Source organism: Schistosoma haematobium, chromosome ZW, assembly GCF_000699445.3.
Source record: "Schistosoma haematobium chromosome ZW, whole genome shotgun sequence".
In the NCBI taxonomy this organism is placed as follows: domain Eukaryota; kingdom Metazoa; phylum Platyhelminthes; class Trematoda; order Strigeidida; family Schistosomatidae; genus Schistosoma; species Schistosoma haematobium.
This window is the reverse complement of record NC_067195.1, coordinates 10726235-10747635: the sequence shown is the minus strand read 5'-3', so window position 1 is coordinate 10747635 and position 21401 is coordinate 10726235. Positions and strand designations below refer to the sequence as shown.

Sequence of the window (21401 nt, the reverse complement as noted above, 5' to 3'; positions counted from 1 at the left end):
TAGCTGAACGTAATCATATATACTAGCATTGCAAACTATCCTAATGATAGTTTGTGGTAGTTACGATCCTATTATTTGATTATAAACGGAATACCTCATAAGTTTAAAATATTCTTAAAGGATTTTAACTTTAAATACAAATGACTGTTGGTATCCACGTTGGATGCACAAAGCTGTGACTTTGAACACTGGATATTATGGACATAGAGAGAAAAAAACTATTTATGTTTAACTTGATGAATTTTTATTTCATACCAAAGGACTCACCGAATGAGATCAAGTATGTGAATAGTACAGCTATGTCAGGCACTACAAATGTGTTGAATTTTCACTAAACCGATTATTTTCTGGTTATGAGGATCCCTATACCAAACCATGACTTATTTAGTTATGTATACAGAATTAGCTAAATATAGTCTTCTTTCCATTCCATGCTTGCTTATTTAAACTTTAAAATTAAATCTGTCGGATATCTTTAAAGTTCCATTGTATGTTACAAATAATAAACTGTAAGACGAGAAGGCAAACATGTATCAACTTAAAGTAAAATCGATCGCAAATGAAACAATAAATCTTGAGCATCTTCCTAAATAATCGATTGAAATTGCAAATGCACATATACACATACCGTGGTAAATCCCATATTCGACTAACACCATCTGTTACATACTTTCTACAAGCAACAACCATTTGATTTGTTATTTTAATAAATAATGAAGTCATTCTTTCCGAATTATTATAATATTCAGAGATACTGTAAATCATACGAATAGCATTAAGTAGAACTGGTAATTGTTGACGTATTTTAGACTGAAAGTTGAAAAAAGGTTCAAATAAGTTTTTCACTCCATAAAAAATTAAGATTTCAATTTATTCTAATTTAGGTCAAAGATAAACATAATTTTGATCAGTAATTAAGAAAATTAATTTAATAATTGAATTCATAAGTCAATTGAAGCTATACCAACGTGGAAAACCTGGAAGCACTGGACGGCCGTTTCATGCTAGTATGGGACTCCTTAGCAGTGCTCATCCATGACCCCGCCAAGCGAGTTTCGAACCTAGGGTCTATCAATTTCGCACGCGAACGTCTAACCTCTAAACCGGTGCTTCCAGGTTTTCCATGGTGGTCTAGCTTCAATTCACTTATGAATTCAATTATTAAATTACCGAAATCTCCACAAAACCCCTGTCTGATTATAAGAAAATTAAATTTGTTTAGAGCTAATGTTGTCACTTGTATTCTTTATAATTGTTATTATTACTGTTAATAATATTTTTATTATTATTCCGATACTCATTTAACGAATACATATTGAGTGCCAGTGGAAGATTATGCAATTAAAAAGAATAAAACAATCTCCCTTAATTCTTGCTACTTTGACCACACCGCACAAATTCGATATAGTATTTTATAGTATATAGGCTATTCAATATTTATGATTATATTGGCTATTGCTATATGTTCTACAAAACAAACCTTTTAATGTGCTGTCATAGACTATTACTTCTATTTCGTGGTGCTCATTAAACTTCTAAGATATAAACAAGGTGATTTTTCACAAAAACCCATATTACTTAGTCATTTCTCCACTTGGTAATCTGCACTAAGACGAAAATAGTTGCATCTTTCTTTACATCCACCTATTTTGTTTAACAGTCGAATAAGCGTAGAAAGAGATTCGGACAATCTTACATATAGTTATTTTGGCATAAATAGCATTTTGTAAACTGTTTACAGGAAAATTTAGCGTGTATGACAATATCGATATTCATCCTTTAAAAGATCGGTTAATTCAGCAGAGGTGATGGTAGCAAGAAGTGCAATCCATGACGAGTGCTTCGTCCTATTTGAGACTCGTCAGCTGGGTGTAAATACATCCCACAGTTGATGTTCACTCCAGGACTGATCAAACGCAGTCCTGGACATCAACTAATACACAAATGACTTGAGAAGTTAAGTAGTTTGATCACTATTCAAGGTAGCATGGTAACAATTTTGTAAATTCCTCACACCTACTGAAATTATAATCAATTTATATTTTGGAAGTTAAAAGATAAAGATTTGGAAAGAGTGACGTAACTTCTACTGAGTTCAATTTTGCTTCATTTTCATTTTTTTACATAAATATAGTTTGTCAACTTATGCGGCCCTATCAGCAGTCGTCAGATTACTCAACATATAATACTTATTATTCGCCAAAGTTTATATTATGATCGGAATTGGTTTAGTTGGCTGGAGGTAGTCAACACGAAAATTCTGAAACAACGTTACGCTTTAGTAGGCATACCTAGAATCATTCGGGAACTGATACTCCATATGTGATTCAAATCCAGTACTAGTGGCAACACTGTAACTAGATCGATAAAATTCGACTATCGCCTAAAGAACTAGAGAAATACGACATTTGTCACTATTAAGTGATCAATCGATTATAACCTAGTTAAATTTATTTCTGTTATTACATTCACTGATTAAAAATTAGAGATGTGATTTCTATGTATTTAAGATTATATGATCTTGTCATCAACTAATAAATGGTCATTTTGGGGCTAGATCACTATGATTTCGCAAACGAAAACTACTGCTTATCGACTGATATATGGTAGCATGAATAAAATGTCTGTAATTTATCAGAAGTCAAACAACACCTGTCAATAAATTTAAGTTTAAATGTTGTAAATTGTTATAATGATAACAATGACATCATTTAAATTAAAAACAAATGAAAAAGGATTTGAGATTTATCCTGACGCTTACTGGATTTGTATTGGAAAATGAACCGAAAAAGTTATCCAGTGTAAACAGATACTTAAGATTATCTTTTGCTTCATTAACTCCATTAATGATGCGATCGTCCTAACATTAAAAAATCAGCAATAAAGAGGGAATAAGAATAGATTGAACGTGAGTAAAGCAAGTGAATATAGAAAAGTAAATGAGAAAAAAACTGTCATTCACTTAATCGCTCATTTAAATTGGTTAATAAATTGTTAAAAATAGCAAGGTTCATTTGTCTAATTTGAAAACACATCAGCACTGTGCATTCAATACTATATGATCACCATACTTTATTTAAACACACTAGCTTTCCAAATCATCTCTTCAAAGTATCTAGCCTTGGTTACCTTGGTTACTCTACGGTGATTCACTGGTGTAGTAAATTTAATTCTGTGGAATATCGGTCACGACTTTATTAGGTCTATGCACGATGCTTTCAAATGTGCTAGAGAAGCACAAATTCCCAATAATTACTTAAATATAATTTTTCTCAACGGCTTCCTTTCACTTAAAAATTGGTTGACATTTATATTGCTTTAAAGTTAGCATAATGAATATTGTGTTACTCGGATAATTTACACAAGAATGAATAATGGAAGTTAACAGTCATTTGCGTTTAGTGTCAGCACTTCTCTTTTACTAAAACTGTTTGGAAGTGAATTTATGAATTAGTTATATCCGGTGACAGATGAATTGTGCATGAAACATTTCTTTTCATAAACTTACCAGTTGACGCCACTGTTTGATTACACGTGCTTTTGCATAGTGCAAAGTAGAAATAATTGCTTGAATACTTGGATTACGCATTTCTTCAATTAAGCTAAATACACAAATGAACAGTAGTGGTATAATAAGTAATTACCGAAAAAATCATTACTAGTTTTATTTGATCAAATATGATTTACTTCGTTACATTACAAGATTCATATTTACAACATGAAATGATTAACAAAAGTTGCTCAATATCTGTTCTACAAATATTCAAGTGATAAAAATCTTAAGCTGCATCAAGGATGAATTTGATACTTTCAGAGCTCTTGAAAATCACTCACTTTAAGACCTATTAACGAGATTAGGTGGTTATTATTTTCATGTACAAATTGACTTATTCTGTGACATGAAGGTTAAAACTAATTTATTAAAGGTCGTCTGAAAGATTTCTCGTGAATAAATGCTGGTGAAAATGTCTCAATTTGGAGGATATACTGGATTTCTCGTGGTTTAAAGATACTTCCTAACTGTTAGTTTACGTTAAGTAATTGAATATTGATCTGTTCAAAGTAGGCATTAAAAATTACTTTTCCGTTTTGTCTATAGACTACAGCTCCTCTACAGACGTAATGTTTCTTCATTACTAGGCTTGAATGTTAAATATCACTCTCTATATCGCCTATTAAGTAAGGGTTTAGAAAATATTCCTCAGTACTGGACAAATGATTTTCAGAGTAAGGAATGAAAGTAAAACTACCCAAAAAATTCACCATATCCGAGTGCAAATGATCTGTTCTGGACTAAATATTTTTGTGCTAGAAGAAGGAGAGACGAAGACAGCAACTCTGGAGATGCTAGTTATCCTTGGGAAAAGCATCAGAGCCAGGAAACTCCCGTACATCTGCCGCCTTTGATTTTACTTCTTCCCGGTCAAAATATCTGAAGAGGTAGGATAACATTCTCTAGCCTTTGTGATACAGTTGTGTTTGTCAAATTTAACCAACATATCAAGGTAGTAACTATGAAATTATCCGTTTTCAACAACTGATAGATGAACCACTTTATTATTGGCTATTTTAATTAAATAATGTTACACGATTAGTAAATTATTATTCAAACAAGTTTTATTTATAAAAGATAAATTATTATCTTATTGTTTGACCTCGTCTATATGAACAAGCTTCTATTATATTCTTAGTTAATTAAAACAAATTGAGTCAAATATGAAACTTGACAGAATAAAGAAGACAATCTCAAAAAAAGGCTAAGCGAATATTAAATGAGGACATCTTTTATTATTAAATAGTATACTGAATTTGAAAGATATTTAGCATTTATCTTTTAAGGTCGTAATTTGTTAATTGTCTATTGTAGCACTAATTCAATAAATATTAAATAACTGCAATGAGTTAAGTAATATCTAATTGAACTAATGGAGTTAATCTAAACTGATAGACAGGAATCTATACACAAGAATGATGACTTAAATCGTATAATGACAAGATTCAATAAAAACGTGATAGAAATTTTGCATTGAGTTATATTGTTAGAGAATAATTCCCATCATTTGTGAATTTATTCCTGTTGAGTGTAATAACTACCTTTCATTGTAGTTAGTTAAAAGAAATTTTATCATTGAAGTTTTCATTTCTTCAGATTTACGAATTATTGGTCGAAGACAAAACTGAATGGATAACATGAAAATTAGTATAAATTGAGGTTATGATAGAAATTGACGACACAAAATTCATGGAGTCAATCAAAATCTCTTTAAATTAGTCAACTTTTTCCCAATATTCAGTAATTATGTGAACTAAAGGCCTAAAATAATCTCGAAATATAGTTGAAGCCACTGTAGACTAAAGATAATCAGATAGATAGAGATGAAAATAAATTACTAATGTTAAACAGTTGATCATTTCTCATGGAGGGGTCCAGTAAATAACTATGGCATGAAGTTTGCTGTTGTCATTAAGAAACGTTGACAAAAAAATTTGTTTATAATAGATAGAAAAGCTTGTAGTAAATATAGTTTTAAAGTATAACTCTCTAAAGATATGCACGGTATAACGAAATCTGGTCGTGCGGATGATCTTTTACTATGTATTGCTGACACTGAATATGATAGTTTACAAGTAATGTTCTTAAACTCTCCTATACGAACTAACTGAGTAGGTTGTAAGAATTTTATTAAATCAACCTGAGAAATATTTCAGATTTTTCACTGACTTACTTAGTGAAACGAACTAAACGAGCTCGCCAATAGGTCAATTCAGCCGAAGGTCCAACGTCATCCGATTCTCTACGAACTTGATCAGACTGGTTTAATATTTGTTCAATTTGATTAACCCATTTCTCAACTAAGCGAATTAAACGATCCATTGTTTCAGAACTATCAACTATAAATAGTAAACATGGAAGTATCATCTGTTTAGAAAAAAATAGTTTAAGTTTCTACACAGAATTTGCGCAATTCAATGTTATATTTTTGTTTCTAATATTATCAAAGATTTTAGTAACTATTAATTATAACCCGAAAAGATGTCATCAAAACAGTGATATCCCTGTTGAAGACTCGGAACGTTCACTGTATGTTTACTGATGTACATTTGTAAACTTTAATAAATAACTTATTTTACTTTAAGTCCTAATACCACATTTCTCCAAATTATTTCTCCTGCCATCCTATTGTCACCGATAAATATCAATAAGCTAACAATGACATATTTCTTTTTCTTACAAGCCACTTCTAATTATTGGGAAATAAGTATTTTGAGAGGCTAAATTATTTGATAACTGTGAAGATTTGAAATTGCAAGTTGTGTGTATCATAGAAATAAAACATTTTAGACAAAATTAAAATCTTCATAGTTTAAGCTACTAACTAATATCAGCTAGAGCACCATTGTGAACCTGGTAACACTGAACGGTTGTTTCGTTATAGTATAAGATTGCTTAACAGTACCCAATCATAGTTAAAATCAATGTAAGATAAAGCTTACTAATATTTTCAACTTCACTTGTATTGATTATTTGTATAGCCGTTTCTGATTCTTGTCCGGCCGTCAAGTCCAATTTATCACTCATATTCTCTCTAGCACTTGAAAGTGCATCTAAATATCGTCTGAGTACCGCAACAAATTCTTCCATATTTATTGTTTCTGATAGTGATTTTTCAATTGTATCGGATTCCTATATATTAGTTTGAAGAATATTTTATCATGAGCACAGTGGTTATAAAAAAAATTGGGTGGTTCAAATGAATATATTCTACATAAAGAATCTGAACGTCTTGGGTTTATCCTCTGGGATGGTCATGGCCCTACATTACCGAATTGTCCATTACTAAAATGAAACAACTGTTGATTACCATCTGGTTTCCATTTTTACATCAAGTGGTGTACCTATTAAAGAAGCTATACTTATCGGTGCTAAAATATTTCTCCCTAGCTGTGAAGAAAGATAAATATATGAATATTACAGTGATCCAACTGACAGGGGATGACTAACGTTTCATGTTTCAACTAACAAATAGATCGTAAACCTGACGAATAAATACGTATAGTTAGGGCGACTAAAGTGTTCAAAATATTTTAATAATCCAGCTTTTGTTCAAATTGCAAATTGGAATCAGCAGATTAGTTATTATTATACCTTCCTTTATAAATCCACATAATAATATTTAGGTGATTCATGGAGGTTTTAGAAGTACGAGTTTTAACTTAAGAAGTAATCACAAAAAACGTATAACTTTCCTGAGTTCTAATTCACATGGTATTGATTTACTTGAATCTTCCCATTGATGTTTAGGACTGAAGTTGATCAGTCTTTTATTGGCATATGTGCATACTGTGCTTATTGCTTCGACAATTGCCTTAATTTACAAGCATTATAAGCAAAGATGGATAGTGGCTAGCAGTGGAATCCAGGACGCCGACTTCTTCCTATTTAGGACTCGTCAGCTGCACGCGCCTGTATCTCAGAGTTGATTTTCACTCTGGGACTCGAAACCAGTACCATTCGCTTCAAACGCCATCGCGTTATCCACTGAGTACAGTATGCACATATGCCTATAAGAGACTGATCACTTTCAATCCTAAAAATCAATGGGAGGGTTCAAGTAAAACAATACCAAGTGGATTAAACTTCACCCCATTGCACAAGCAAGTGGCTATCAGGACTCAGTAGCTAAGTAGATAACGCGATGGCGTTTGAGGCGAATGGTACTGGGTTCGAGTCCTAAAGTGAACTTCAACTCTGTGATGCAGGTGCGTTCAGCTGATGAGTCCTAAATAGGACGAAACGAGCGTTCTGGATTCCACTGCTAGACATTATCCATCTTTCTTGCGGTATGTTGATCGTTTAGCTGAGCTGACACAAAACATTTTCAGTTTCTTTTGTCAACTCGACACACATTCAACCATGTAAATCATAATCAGGAATTGAGTAGCATCTTATTTGAAACATTATATCTCTGACTATACAAAACTTTAGCTCAAGAAGCCATTCAGAAAAACAGAACAGGTTCGTTGGAGAATCATCAAAGGCCACTTAGAAACCAATCAATATAATACCTAAATAGCAGGTCAAAAGTGTGTAGCAAGCAAAGAAGGTCAGTCAACATCAATAGAGGTTCTCTAATCGTTGAAAGAACTATAACAGTGGTAAAAAATTAGAATATGGCGAAAATAGATGAAATATAAGTGATTGATGGATCAGTATTTTGTTATATAAGTTACTCAGTTATTAGTACAGATAACTCACACATGGTAATCACTTTTTAATACCAGTCAAATTTATCAGGTTAGTAAAAGTGCATTTTCAACCAATGTAAACGTTTTTAATCTTATTTATGTATGTTATCAAATTTCTATGCCATGGTAAATTCAGACAATGATCAAACTACTTTGCAACTAATATACCTTTATTTTTTCAACGCCTTTCCTTTATGTTAATGGAGTACAGTCCCTGAAATTATCGACATTCCAGATGTATTTAGTACTTTATCTATTTTTGTCTATAAGTCGGAAATATGAGATATTGTCTAGTAGTCAAAGTTTCTAAATAAATACCACTGAATGACTGTATAATGGTTTGTCATAATAAAATCTTTAATGCAATTTAAACACGTCGAACAAAAATTAAGAACCTTACACCTAATCCTTCGAACACTGGTAATGCGAGTTTTTCTAAGTAATTTTGTACAGATTCAAATAAACGTCCTTCTGTTGCATCTAATTGTTGAAATGAAACTTCTGTACCAATATTTGCTGTTGTAATAGCCTTGTCAGTAATTCGTAGAAAGATAAAACATGTACCACGTAGTACCTAAATTATAACGGAAAAATAATGAGTGATCATATATGAAATATGAATAAAGCTGATAATTTTAAGTATAGCTGAATTCATGAATCGAACTAAGATAGATCACCATTGAAAACCTGAAAGAACTGGACGGCCATTTCATCCCAGTATGGGACTCTCCAGTAGTGCTCATCCACGATCTCGCATAAAAGACTTGAATGAATTCAACTATTAAAATTACTACAATTTCCACAAATCCACATACTGATAATGTTAAATATATACAAACACTTGAACTGTTCCCAATTCTACTTGTAAAACGAAACCACTTAGAATGTCTAGCAAGGTTATCAAAAATCTTTTATTAGTACGAAAATTTAAATTCATAGGACAGTTTTACTTGAACATGCCTAAACTATACTACAAGTGTTTAAAATTAAAGTTAGAAATTAACATTTCTTAAGAAAACTGTCCGTAATAAGACAAATATAAAATCAAGTGATTAGCTATATTTCTCAGTCAAGTCAGTTAATTTACTGGTTTTTCAAACTATGTATTTATTAACCATCAGTCCAGTTAAAAATCATTGATTAACCGAAGCATTTAAAACAATTTGTAGTTTATTATTGTGGATGTTAGTGGATGGTTAGTAAATAAATTAATCCTCTTCTGCTGTCCAGTTTTCTTCCATGTCTCGACAAAGCAATCTCGATCCGTCGGAATCAGTGGCAGGTAGAATTTATTCATAATCAATATTTAGCTCAAGTCACAATCTTCACAAATAAATCTGTTCCAAGACATACCAAAAACATTCGGGAAAAGTTATCCAACTTTACAAATTATGTTATTCTGAGAACTTGACTTTTAGATCAACTTAATGCATTCTTCACTTATGTAGTTATGGACGGTTTTGAACTTTTAGTTTAACTGGATAAATGTTACTTTTACATTGATATGAAAATCTACACAAATCTGATCATCATTTAAAAACTTCCAGTTACTATTTCATCAAACTAACAAAATTGTATAATTTACAGCATGTATGAAATTAGTTTGATGTTTACTTCAAAAGTCTGTTTCATTCTTCTAACAAATAAACAATGACAGGATTATTTGTAAATGATTACTAATAATTTTAAAAGTTGACATAACTTTGTAATGAAACGTTGTTATATTTGCTAAACTAGTTGCTGAAAGAATCGTTAGAGTAAGATGTTTCAAGATGTATATTTTAGATAAGTGTATCTCTAATCAGATAAGTTGGAACTTTATGGAAGTATGTAGGTTTTAAGATGAATCAGATTGATCTGTTTTCATATTACGTTAATGAAAAAATTGCTATAGTACATTAATAAAAGCAATCCAATTCTGTCTTTCGGTTATGATCGATCATCCAAGAGCAATAATAATCGATTAGCTTAAAGATTTAAATCGATGATCGCCAGATCTATTTGTCATTGAGAACATCCAAGCATGGATAAATGTCTAGATAGCATAATAATGTAGAAGTTTTGTCATTTGCAAGTTCTGTAATGCAGAATAGTTTCCTTTAAGTTTACAAAATCGTCTTCTCATTAGATGACATATTTTGTGGCATACATTGATGACATATAATTGACTCATTGACATTTAATACATCTAACTGAGTTTGTATAGCCATCAATTTACATATTCGTCTATAACAATGACTTGTATTAGATAAACCACTCATTTTATTACATTAATTTTCATACACACACTATCAGTTGTAATGCCGACTCATTATTGATACTAGTTTTAACTAATTTATCGTCTTGTGGTCTTTTATTTATTGTTATAATCCAGTGGTTCATATCCCCAAATTTACTTAGTTTGTAGTTTAATATCACCGATGAGCAACTGTCTTACTTCTGATGTAGTTGAAAGAAGACTAAATTCAGGTTTTTTTTAAAATTAATCTCTATCCATTACTCAACCAAACAATAATCAGATTTTTATTTATGACTTACTTCGAAATGGTTACCTGAAGTTGTGATAAGAAATAATTACCGGTGGTGTTCAACTTCGTAAAATAACTTATGAACAATCACTTAACCGAAATATAATTCATGGAAAAACTACAAAAACTTTATAAACGTTTTATGCCTTATCAAAAATTTGAAAATATGTCATCTTATGTTTGCTAAAGAAATATTCACTTTTATACAACACTTACTTCATGAGTCCCAGTAGCAATAAATATTCTTTTTCTTGTTTGTCCAAAAGCCTGCACAATAAATAATATCCATCAGTATAGGGTTGTGGAATTTATTGAGTTTTGATTGAGATCATGAATGGATCAATGTTTAGACCACCAACGGAAACCTGGAAGAACTGGATGACCGTTTTGTCCCAGTATGGGATTCCTCAGGAGTGTGCATCAGCGACCCTGCACGTGTGGTCCTAACCAAGGACCATTGTTCTACCGATCGAACGCTAATATCGATCTATTGATGATCTCAATCAAGATAATAATTAATTTAGTGGAAAGTATGTTTCAGTCAGGTGTCAATAACAGCTCTTAAAACAGAGTGACACTGGTTAGAGAAGAACTGAACACTAAGGGAGAGCTTTAATATTGTTATGAACTTCAATTTAAAAAATTGATCTGAGGTTTTTAATCATTGCTCTTGTTTATGTCAGTTCGTGTCAAAAGCTATCTTCAAGAGTTGTTCAAAAAGAGAGAAACAAACACTTCCATTATGAAAATGTACTTTTTTACAGAAAAAATTCACTAATTTTGACAACATCAATGCTACTTCAAATGTATCTATGAAAACATCAAGAACTAAATAGATTTTCATAGACATTTTACAGACAAAGAATATTTTTCCAAGGTTATTTCTACTTAATATATTACTAAATATGAATTAACTTAGTTTTGTACACTTCATTTCATTGCACTAGACTATTAAAAATTAAGTTCAATTAAAACTTGTCGAGCCTGAAAGTGTCGAATGTTAAAATTTCATGAAGATATTCCATTATGTGAACGAATAATAAATTATATTCCTGAAGGATTTATAATGATGACGTAGCTTAGATTTCTTTCAGACTACCACAGTGGCGATACACAACTCATCGCGCACTAAACTACATGAAAATAAGTCAATATGAGATAAAATACTAAATTGACCCTTGAATTCAAGAAACTGCATGATATTTCAGACTGTACTATATGCTAATAAAATGATTTATTTTCCAAATAATTTTCAATAGATTATCCTCGATCAAATATTTTTATAATTAACTAGATGGTATCTCAGTGAGTTGTTTTAGTAATTACTAAGTGACACTCTTTAATAGTAATGTATCCACATCAACATTCTTAAGGTTATTCAATATGTTTTGTTGAATCTAAAATATCACTGTTAGGCCGTCTATGTAAGTAAATCGAAGAAATTCTCTAGTGATTTAATGCAAAGTGCACAAGTCTGATGTGATCAGTTTCCTAAAATAACCAATATAAGAGCGAACATACTGCGATCTGTTCCAATTCAGTTCTGAATTAAACGATCGAATTATTCATTGATTAGAAGATCCTAAATTTATAGCTGTATAGAGTTCTTAATACCTACGTGAAAGATGAATTATCTCTACGGTTATTAAAATTAATGAACTAATCTTTTTATCAGTGAATAGTGTATTTCATAGTAACTCGTTCATTCTAACAAATTACTTCAAAATATTGCAAAATCTCTGAAACTAACTTCTTGATAATAGAATAATAATCGTTTACTTCCTTTAGCTTGAAAGAATTCATCGAATTCGGACCACTGAAGTTAGATAATTGTTAAAGTGATAAGTAATGGTGTTATTAATAAATAGATTAACATATTCAGATAAATACTGGTGAAAAATGCGGTATACATTCATTGGAATTATCTTGAAACCTTCAAGAAAGCAAAAAGTTATCACACTTTAATAATCTTATTAACTGACCACCAAGTATCAACCAATCTCATGTTTCTGTAATCCTTGGGTACTGAGCTAGTTCGAACGATTGGGTGGTAGTGTATTTAAAGTGGCTCGACATTTTGTCGACTATGTTTTGATGCTAAATGACTAAGGGTAATCTGCAAGAAACCCATCAAGGAAATGATACACCCTGCGGAGTTCTACTACTAACACTCAATGATTAATGGATACAAACATCTCAGTCCCGTTCTGGAAAGCTTGGTGTTAACTACTGAGACTGAGAAACTAGATGAAGAGCGTTAGAACTTGATATAAAACACAAATTACTCTCAAAATTCTAGGTACGCCTTGGTAATAAGCCATAACTAGAACAAAACCTAGGTTCGGTGATCATTTCAATAGACATGATAATGATAACCTAAGCTGCGTTCATTTTCTTTATAAACATATATGGAATTCATGAAAAGATAAAGTTTTTGATGTTTTTGGAATTGAGTCATTATGAAGTTCAAGGAGTTTGTTTTGTCCCATTCTCTGCCTATCCGCTTGATGTATCTACAGTGTAGTGTTGATTTTTATTCGGAACTGAACCAAGTATCTACCATTTAAAATGCGAAAGCCTTATCTACTAGGCTACTGAGTCAAGGAACTGATCAAAATCCATTCCTAAATAGAAACAACAGGAAAACCCAAAATGTTATGAATAATAAACCATTTTTTGTATTATATGAGTTATTCATATTGTGAACAAACGTCATAACTAACAAGTGACATGGGATTTTAACCTCTTTAAACCATATACCGAATGGAATTCCCAAAATAAATCAGTAGATTATGTTTTTAACAGTATGATCTCAGTTTAATTAGAAATCTAAAGAAGACTGAGAGAATATTCCTGTTTTTAGGGTAACTTTTAAGTTTGTCGATTCATTTAAAATACTTTTTGGACTTTTCATATCGATCTTTGTTTTCGAATCACTTCATTTGAGTAACATTTTCTTTAGCATTCAACATCATAGTCTTCTGCCCACCATAAAACACTAAAGAAACAATCAATCATTGATGGCTTATCGGTAAAAACCGATTTCCTGCATACTTAGTTTTCTCTAATAATAGCAGTATTCTCTTTTGTTCTTTGATATGTAAATTATAATTTCATTTATTATTTTAAACAGTAGTAACTGGCCTCGGAGAACAGTAAAACATTTTCATCTTTCAATTCTGTTGGTGAACTTGCTTAATTAAGTTTGAATATAAAATAGAATATTTTATAGTCAATTACACATAGGTCTAGCAAATAATAATTTATTCTACATACTTTATCGTCCATTAATAAAGTATCAGTGATTAATTGAACTTCAAGTCGTATAGCTTGGGCTAACTATGAAATGAATAAAAAGAAGAAAAAAAGAAAAACAAATTAGTAAAGTAAATGAATACTTGACTTGGACGATATTTTGCAGGTTTTTTCAAAGTCGTGTGATTGAATTTCAGGGCTTTCGACTGAACAAGACGTGGATGACCTGATTCAGAATGACAATATATGCTTTGTGAATTAACTATTCAACGTAAAATACGAAATGTTAATTGATTAATATACATAGGTTGTACATAGGTTATTTCGAAAATGAGAAGACTTTGTCAGAATATTAGCTTCCAGAAAATGACATATTCAACTTAACTGTCTCTAAAAAAAGCATGTTATTCGCTAGAACGTAAAATTACATAGAGGTGAGGACTATGGGAAATCATATCCAATACTTCATAGTTGACTTTTTCATACTTATTTAAAAATGTATTGTTTCAAGGACTATCTTATCTTAAATGTGACTTACTAAAACTCCGGCTTCGTGTTTACCTCAAGACACATAAACGTTGAGGTTAAATCATTGGTAGACAGAAGGAGTGGATGAACAGTTCGAAACTGTTGATAGAAAAACTGTTCAGTAAATTTTGGTTTTCAATTCTTCTCGAGGTAATTTTGTATTATGACGAAAAATAATCTTTTTATGGTTAGTTGTTGACGTTGCTAAGTTTCATAAAAAATAAACGAAACTTATCGAGTTTCATTTAAAATATCACCAGTTGAGTAAACCAAACCAATATTTAAATTAAAGTTCATACCCGTTGAACATGTCAGTAGCTATATGGACTGAGTAGTGGATAAGGCGATAGAGTTTGAAATGTAAGGTACTATGTTTGAATATGTCAGTGAACATCAACTCTAGGAGGCACGTAAATCCAGTTGAGGAATCTGAAATCGGTTGAAACGCGCGTCCTGGATTCCACTGTTAGCCAGGTTGCCGTTAAGCAATTTGGTAATATTAATACTTTATTCTTTAAATAACACTTTCATCAGCTAAATAAACTTAGTCACTACCACGTTCAAATATATTCATATTGCTGTCGTACCAACGATGGCTATCTACATAATTTGTTAGACTTCTTTATTCGTATCTCAGTATTGATGTTTGCTATACTATTTAAACTCAGAATCTAGTTGAAATTGGACTCTTAAGTTGTAATAACTAAAAAATAACAATAAAGCTAATAATGACAAACAAATGAAGACCAATTTTGTATAAACAATGTCTTGTGGCCAAAGTGGTCACCACTTTCGTCACCCGATCTGAATCCCTAATATGGTGAAATATAAACCGGAATAAGACAAATTTCTCTCAATTTATAATGAATCTGCCTCTCAAAGTTCAATATCTAGCATTGTTCGGTTCATTTAGTCCGTGAATGCTGCTGTGAGAGCATAATTTTTACTGGAAATTTAATTCCAAGGTCTAACTTTCTGTTTAGTTGTCTTTTTGATCCCGCAAGTTTGGTTGTGCTACAGTAGTATGTTCATAGAAGACTATATAGATGAATTTAGATTATTGAACCGAAGCAACCGGTGAAGATCAAACTGACATGCTAAATGAATGGAAAATGTCTGAAAAGTTAGCTTACATATCAAAACAGATGAACAATTTTATAAGCGAATGGAGATAGACAAGCATGAATACAGAGAACTGCACATCACAGATAAGATTACACTGAAATATACGTGAGTCAGGTAAATCCACAAAATGCTTTTTACTAATCTGTCATATAAATGCACAAAATGGTTGTAACTCTGATTAATTGTTCATGTTTCAAGCCTATATGAGTCGTTACAAACCGTATAAAACAAATAAAATACTAGCCGATTGTTAATGAATAATGAAAATTCGTTAAATAATTAACACTTACCGTTTGAATTATGTATAAATGCCTTCCATCCACCTAAATATACAAATATAATTTATAACTAAACAGATTGTATAATAGTCAAACTATTCAAAGTTAAATTACATCTAAGTAGACCGCAGTCTTTAGATACTTCTTCTCAGAAGCACATAAAGTAATTCTATAACTATATCTTCTTTGTTAACCAAAATTGATTGAATAGAACGTAGCTATAAATGTATTTGACAATAAATATCGCTGTATCATAATTGGTGCTAAACATTAGAAAAAATTTCAACAACTGTAATTTTTTGTTATAATTTAACTGACGTTTAGGATTGCAATTGATCAGTCACTTTTGGCATATATGCATCCTGTGCGAATTGCCTCAATATTACCACTGAGTTACAAGCATTTAAATCAGAAATAGACGGTGGCTATCAATGAGGTCCACGACGCGTGTTTCGTTCTATTTAGGACTCGTCATCTGGATGGACTTGCATCCCATAGTTCACTCTGGGACTCAAGTCCAGTACCGTTCGCTTCAAACACCATCGCGGTATGCACTTAGCTACAGTTTCTAGATAGCCAGCGGCCTGTTCAATAGGGTGAATTTTGCTTTGTATTTATGTAAATATTGGTTGTTGGAATCTTTCCATTTATGTTTAATGAGTCTCGGAGTGAACATCCACTCTCGAATGCAGACATATTCAACGCACAAGTCTCAAATAGGACGAAGAGGCGTCCTAGATCTCAGTGCCAGCCATCTTCCATCTTTGCTTAGAATATATCTTGATTTTCATAATTTTGTTATTTATTATGGCATTCATTATCAAAGTATAGAAATTATTGTAAACTTTCTATTAGGAAAATGAAAGTACTTTACTGAAAATTCTCGTATTCTTTTAGACTAGACTTTACTGCAATAAAGCATTATCTCTCTTACTGCAAGTAATATTACACAGTTATCTCCGCTAAACTAATAAATAACTGTAGATGTATCTGTTCATAGCTTTTATTGTAACCATAAATGCATTCTTTATCCGACACCAGATTATTTTAGTGTTCAGGATAAAGTCGATAGACCTTCTAAATTATAATAAATGATTTATGAATTGTTGAGAGAATCTTATTTCATATCATATGAGACTTAGCTAAATTTTTGAAATCTCGTTGTACTAAATCTCTACTGTTAAATAGATTTCTTTTACGGTGATGGTCGGAGATAGTCGACAAGATATCTCTAAATACTATCTTACATCCCAACATAGCGTACGCGATGTTGAGTCGCTTAGACTAGTGGCCACATTGCAAACGAATCGATAAAATTCCACTAATACCAAGAATGACTAAATATATATGACAATGGTCACTACTCAGTGATCAGCCAATTGTAAGAACTTCTTATACTGATACTTAACTATTTAGTTACTCAAAAGTCTATAGTTTGTGCAATATTTTTTTTAAAAAATATATAATGAAATATTATGCTGATTAAGTTGTTAGCTCATTTACCTTACTAAGTGTACTAAACTTTTAACAACACCACACACTTTAGATAGTTTTATAGTCCAATACAAAGTAAGCGTGAAAGGAATACTGAGGAGATACATAGGTGGAAATTTTGCATATTAGAAATAAATTCAATTCTAAAAAATAGTTAAACTTAACATAGTTTATTAAAAAACATTGAGGAGCACATTTCAATCTCAGTTTGAGATACTTAATAATTATGGGTTTCGGACACATACTAAGACTAGAAACCAAGCTGCTTCAACTTTTTAACAATAATCATATGCTGCTAGAACTCGATGACTAATATTTCTCAATTTTTTGATAATCCCTACATTCCGTCAGCTTCAATCAGTAACAGACATGAATCTAAATATATTGATTTTCTGATTCCGACCTGGTAACATGAATAAAAGCGTGCACAAGTTTGATTTAATTCTATTTTGTATTCGTTGAACCATTGTTAAAATGCTATCAGGGTTTTTTGATGCTTATATACCTGAATAAACTTGCATTAAGCTTTCATTTAATAATATTTTGATATTATTATTAACAGAACAGTATCTATGGAAAATTATGCGAAGATTTATAAATCACTTACAGCTGCCCGACGTTCTTCAACCAATTGTTTTAATCGTTTACTTTTTTGTCGATTTGCTTCAACCTGACTAACTAATGTACCACGAATTGTTTTTACATCCTAAGCAAAATTAAGAAAAAATTCATTCGATTAGAGAAATATTTCTGAAGCTTGGAATTATATTAAAATTACGTATGAGTATTTGTACAAATAAACATTTAAGATAGTTCTCGTCTCTTCAAAGAAATAATATCGATAGTCAATATTTTTGACAAGAAATACTTATTTACGTCTCCTTCATTACTATTATTGTTAAATTAAAAACAGGTAAAAATGAGGAATTAATATCCCTGAATAGTTGGAAATTATCGATATTGTCTGCTTCAATATGTCAGTGGTAGAAAGGGAGTAAACGTAAGATTTTAAAGTAAATCTTTTTCATTTTGATGAATCTGGATGGTCTATTGAACAAATATCCCCTGTCTATTCAAAAATGACATTTAATATAGAATCTCAAAACTCAGTTTTTTTCGATTTCATTACAGACATAAATAAGGTGTCCAGGTGTTCATCTATTTTGGGTTCAGCCTCCTTTAGACCTTTTCCAATCAAGTTGTCAGTCTTGTTTTCATTTCATGAATGTTTGGTAGAAGTCACAAAATGAGAGCGTTGGTTGCAAGACATTCTAAGATTGATACATGCGTTAGTTTTAAATTACATATTATATGTTCATGTTCTCGTTCAATATAATATATATATATATATATATATATATATATATATATATATATATATATATATAATGTTCGTAGTACATATACGGAATAAATGAGGAGAAATTTTCAAAATGACAAAAGTAACACCTTGTTCATCCTATTGTGATACATGAATGCATTCTTGTTATTAAAAATGATAAGAAATCTACCTAAACTTTTTAACAATATTAACTTCTATTGTGAAGTAAATGGATTTCATTCAATGGTTTCTCATCGATTGCTTACAATCTAAGCATTATAGTTGATGAGAAACAGTGAAATCTGTTTCCGTTCTGGTCAAATTTATCGATGGGAAAAGTTCTATCAAAAATAAATCAATTTCGTTGAATATCATAGTTTATTCTACATCTAGTATCATTTTTATATGTTGATGATTGATCAGTGTGAGATGTTGCTTTAAGATTTAATTTCATCAGTAAAATTTTTATCCAGAAATTCAATTCATAATAGGCAAAGCTAGTATTTGATTTTAGATATCTTTAAATAGCATCAGATTGATATTTCTCTTCGCTGAGGTCAGTTATGGTATCACTGAAAATTTGTTTCCGAGCAATTAAAGATATTCAAGAGGGGAATATACAATTTATATCAAATAATTACTTTGATAAATGCTCAAATGTCCTTGGTTCATAAAAGTTCATATATTTGTTAAAAATGTTCATTTGCTTAAAATATTTTGTGTTTTATCAAATTTTTATTTGTTGTCTTAATTACAAGTCCGCGGCTAGAAATCAATGAAACATAATAGACAAATATAATTTATGGTATATTTACATTCTTTCAGTACATTCAATTCCTTCAGTTTATGAAACCATCGAGTATCATCTAAATTTACAATTAATGTTGCTTATGGTTTAATACATAAATTCGTATTTGACAAATAAGTTACACAAAATAACGTTTATTGCTTGATTACAATCAGGGTTTTAACACAGTCAAATATTTTGAATATAACAAGTGACCTGATAAGTAGTCAAATTCATGTAAGATGGTAACCAGTAAGTAAACAACTGAAGGAATAATAGACTCAGATGTGCTTTGGATATCTTTTTATATCCTATCATATCGACAAAAGCATGAGTTGAATGACAGTGAATTCGAAAAAATACATCTGACGTCATATTCTAAATAAACCATCAGAAATCAACTGAATTCATATGTTTAAAATGGATCGCTTACATTTTCTTTCAAAGTACCATCCACCTGATCTGAAAATTCGAAAGGAAGTAAAACAAATATCTTTTTAATTACTAGGGACTAAGAATCGAATTTCATGTTTAAATTTAGACAGCCACTGAAAACTTGAAAGTACTGGATGGCCGATTCATTCTAATATGTGACTCCTCAACAGTGCACATACGTAACCTTCGGTCCTACATGAGAATTCCTAATCTCTAGACCAATGATCCGAGATTTATTGGTGTACACGTCTAACTTCAACTAATCTACTATAAAAGACTGAAGTGTTTGTAATGTCATCACAAAATACAAATGGTTGAAAATCATACTAGTGTAGTGTGTGCTTTAAGTGGTATGAAGCGAGAATTGGATTTAGAGCGTTTATCAGAAGTTTGAAACAAAGAGAAGCGAAAAGAGAACGGAGAGAAATCTCAATAACCATAGGATTGGAAGAATGATGGAGTGTGTAAACGACAACTCGAGGAAGATATGCAAGTGATGTATTTGATATATAATTTTCATATTTTACAAAGACATTGTTTGATTTAACAAAAAACAATTAATTAATTTACCGTACCTGAGTTTCCGTTCACTACATTTGTATATATACTTCTATAAGATAATTGATTTACGTAATATTTCAGCATTTTGTGAGCTAGTTTGATTAATAATTTACTACATTTACATTGTTTCAACTGACCATTTTTATTAAAATAGGATTCTGTTAGCACTACTATGTAAGGCTTTTACTTTACCCTCTTAAGTGAACTTGTATTTACAGTAAAATGTTTTTTCAGTAACCTTCGCAACTTATTTAAATTATGGTTTGCAATATAAAAAATATCAGTTAATCCCTGAAAAACTCTCTGTATCATTCTATTCAATCTCTATTTTCTCAAAATTATTTTGAATACATTTATTCCAACTATTTAGTTTCGTTACGTGTTACTGAAAAATAGAGTACAACTACTTTTCTAGTGTACTCTGATTTTTTCTTGACACCATTTTAGTAGTGTGTTCCTATTGTACTCTTTTAGTTGCATTGAGATATAAAGATATCAATATTGTACCACCAATAATTTAAACTGAATTGTTATATTCTTATACAACAATAATTCTTTAATCAATTAACTCAGATAAATTAAATACCATAACATAATTTAACTAACCTGATGTAATTAATGGGGGAGCTATTTCTGATTGATTGTTAGATGACATTTTAATAATTCGAATTTTTTAATCCTTCATTTGGATTCATTTTATTAATAGCAATTAAATTTATGAAAGGAAGGATAAAATTAATTAATGCACCATTTATAAGGTTCTTCATTATATCAATTAAGACAAGTTTATGTCAAATAAACGTTGTCATTCGTATATATATATATATATATATATATATGCG

At 30.8% G+C, this 21401-nt stretch overlaps 1 protein-coding gene across 1 annotated transcript in view; it reads right to left on the bottom strand.

Annotated features, from left to right (window-relative positions):
* The window catches only part of DNAH8 (Dynein heavy chain 8, axonemal), a 123709-nt gene extending 103680 nt beyond the window's left edge, over window positions 1-20029 (bottom strand). The window contains exons 1-12 of the mRNA XM_051208585.1: window positions 19997-20029; window positions 18063-18161; window positions 15974-16006; window positions 14052-14114; window positions 12526-12591; window positions 10992-11042; window positions 8648-8821; window positions 6496-6685; window positions 5727-5892; window positions 3509-3602; window positions 2762-2860; window positions 629-810 (exon numbers count right to left, since the gene is read on the bottom strand). The gene's annotated coding sequence lies outside the window, so the exon portion shown is untranslated. The remainder of the gene's footprint in view (window positions 1-628; window positions 811-2761; window positions 2861-3508; window positions 3603-5726; window positions 5893-6495; window positions 6686-8647; window positions 8822-10991; window positions 11043-12525; window positions 12592-14051; window positions 14115-15973; window positions 16007-18062; window positions 18162-19996) is intronic.
* Between the last annotated feature and the right edge of the window lie 1372 nt (window positions 20030-21401).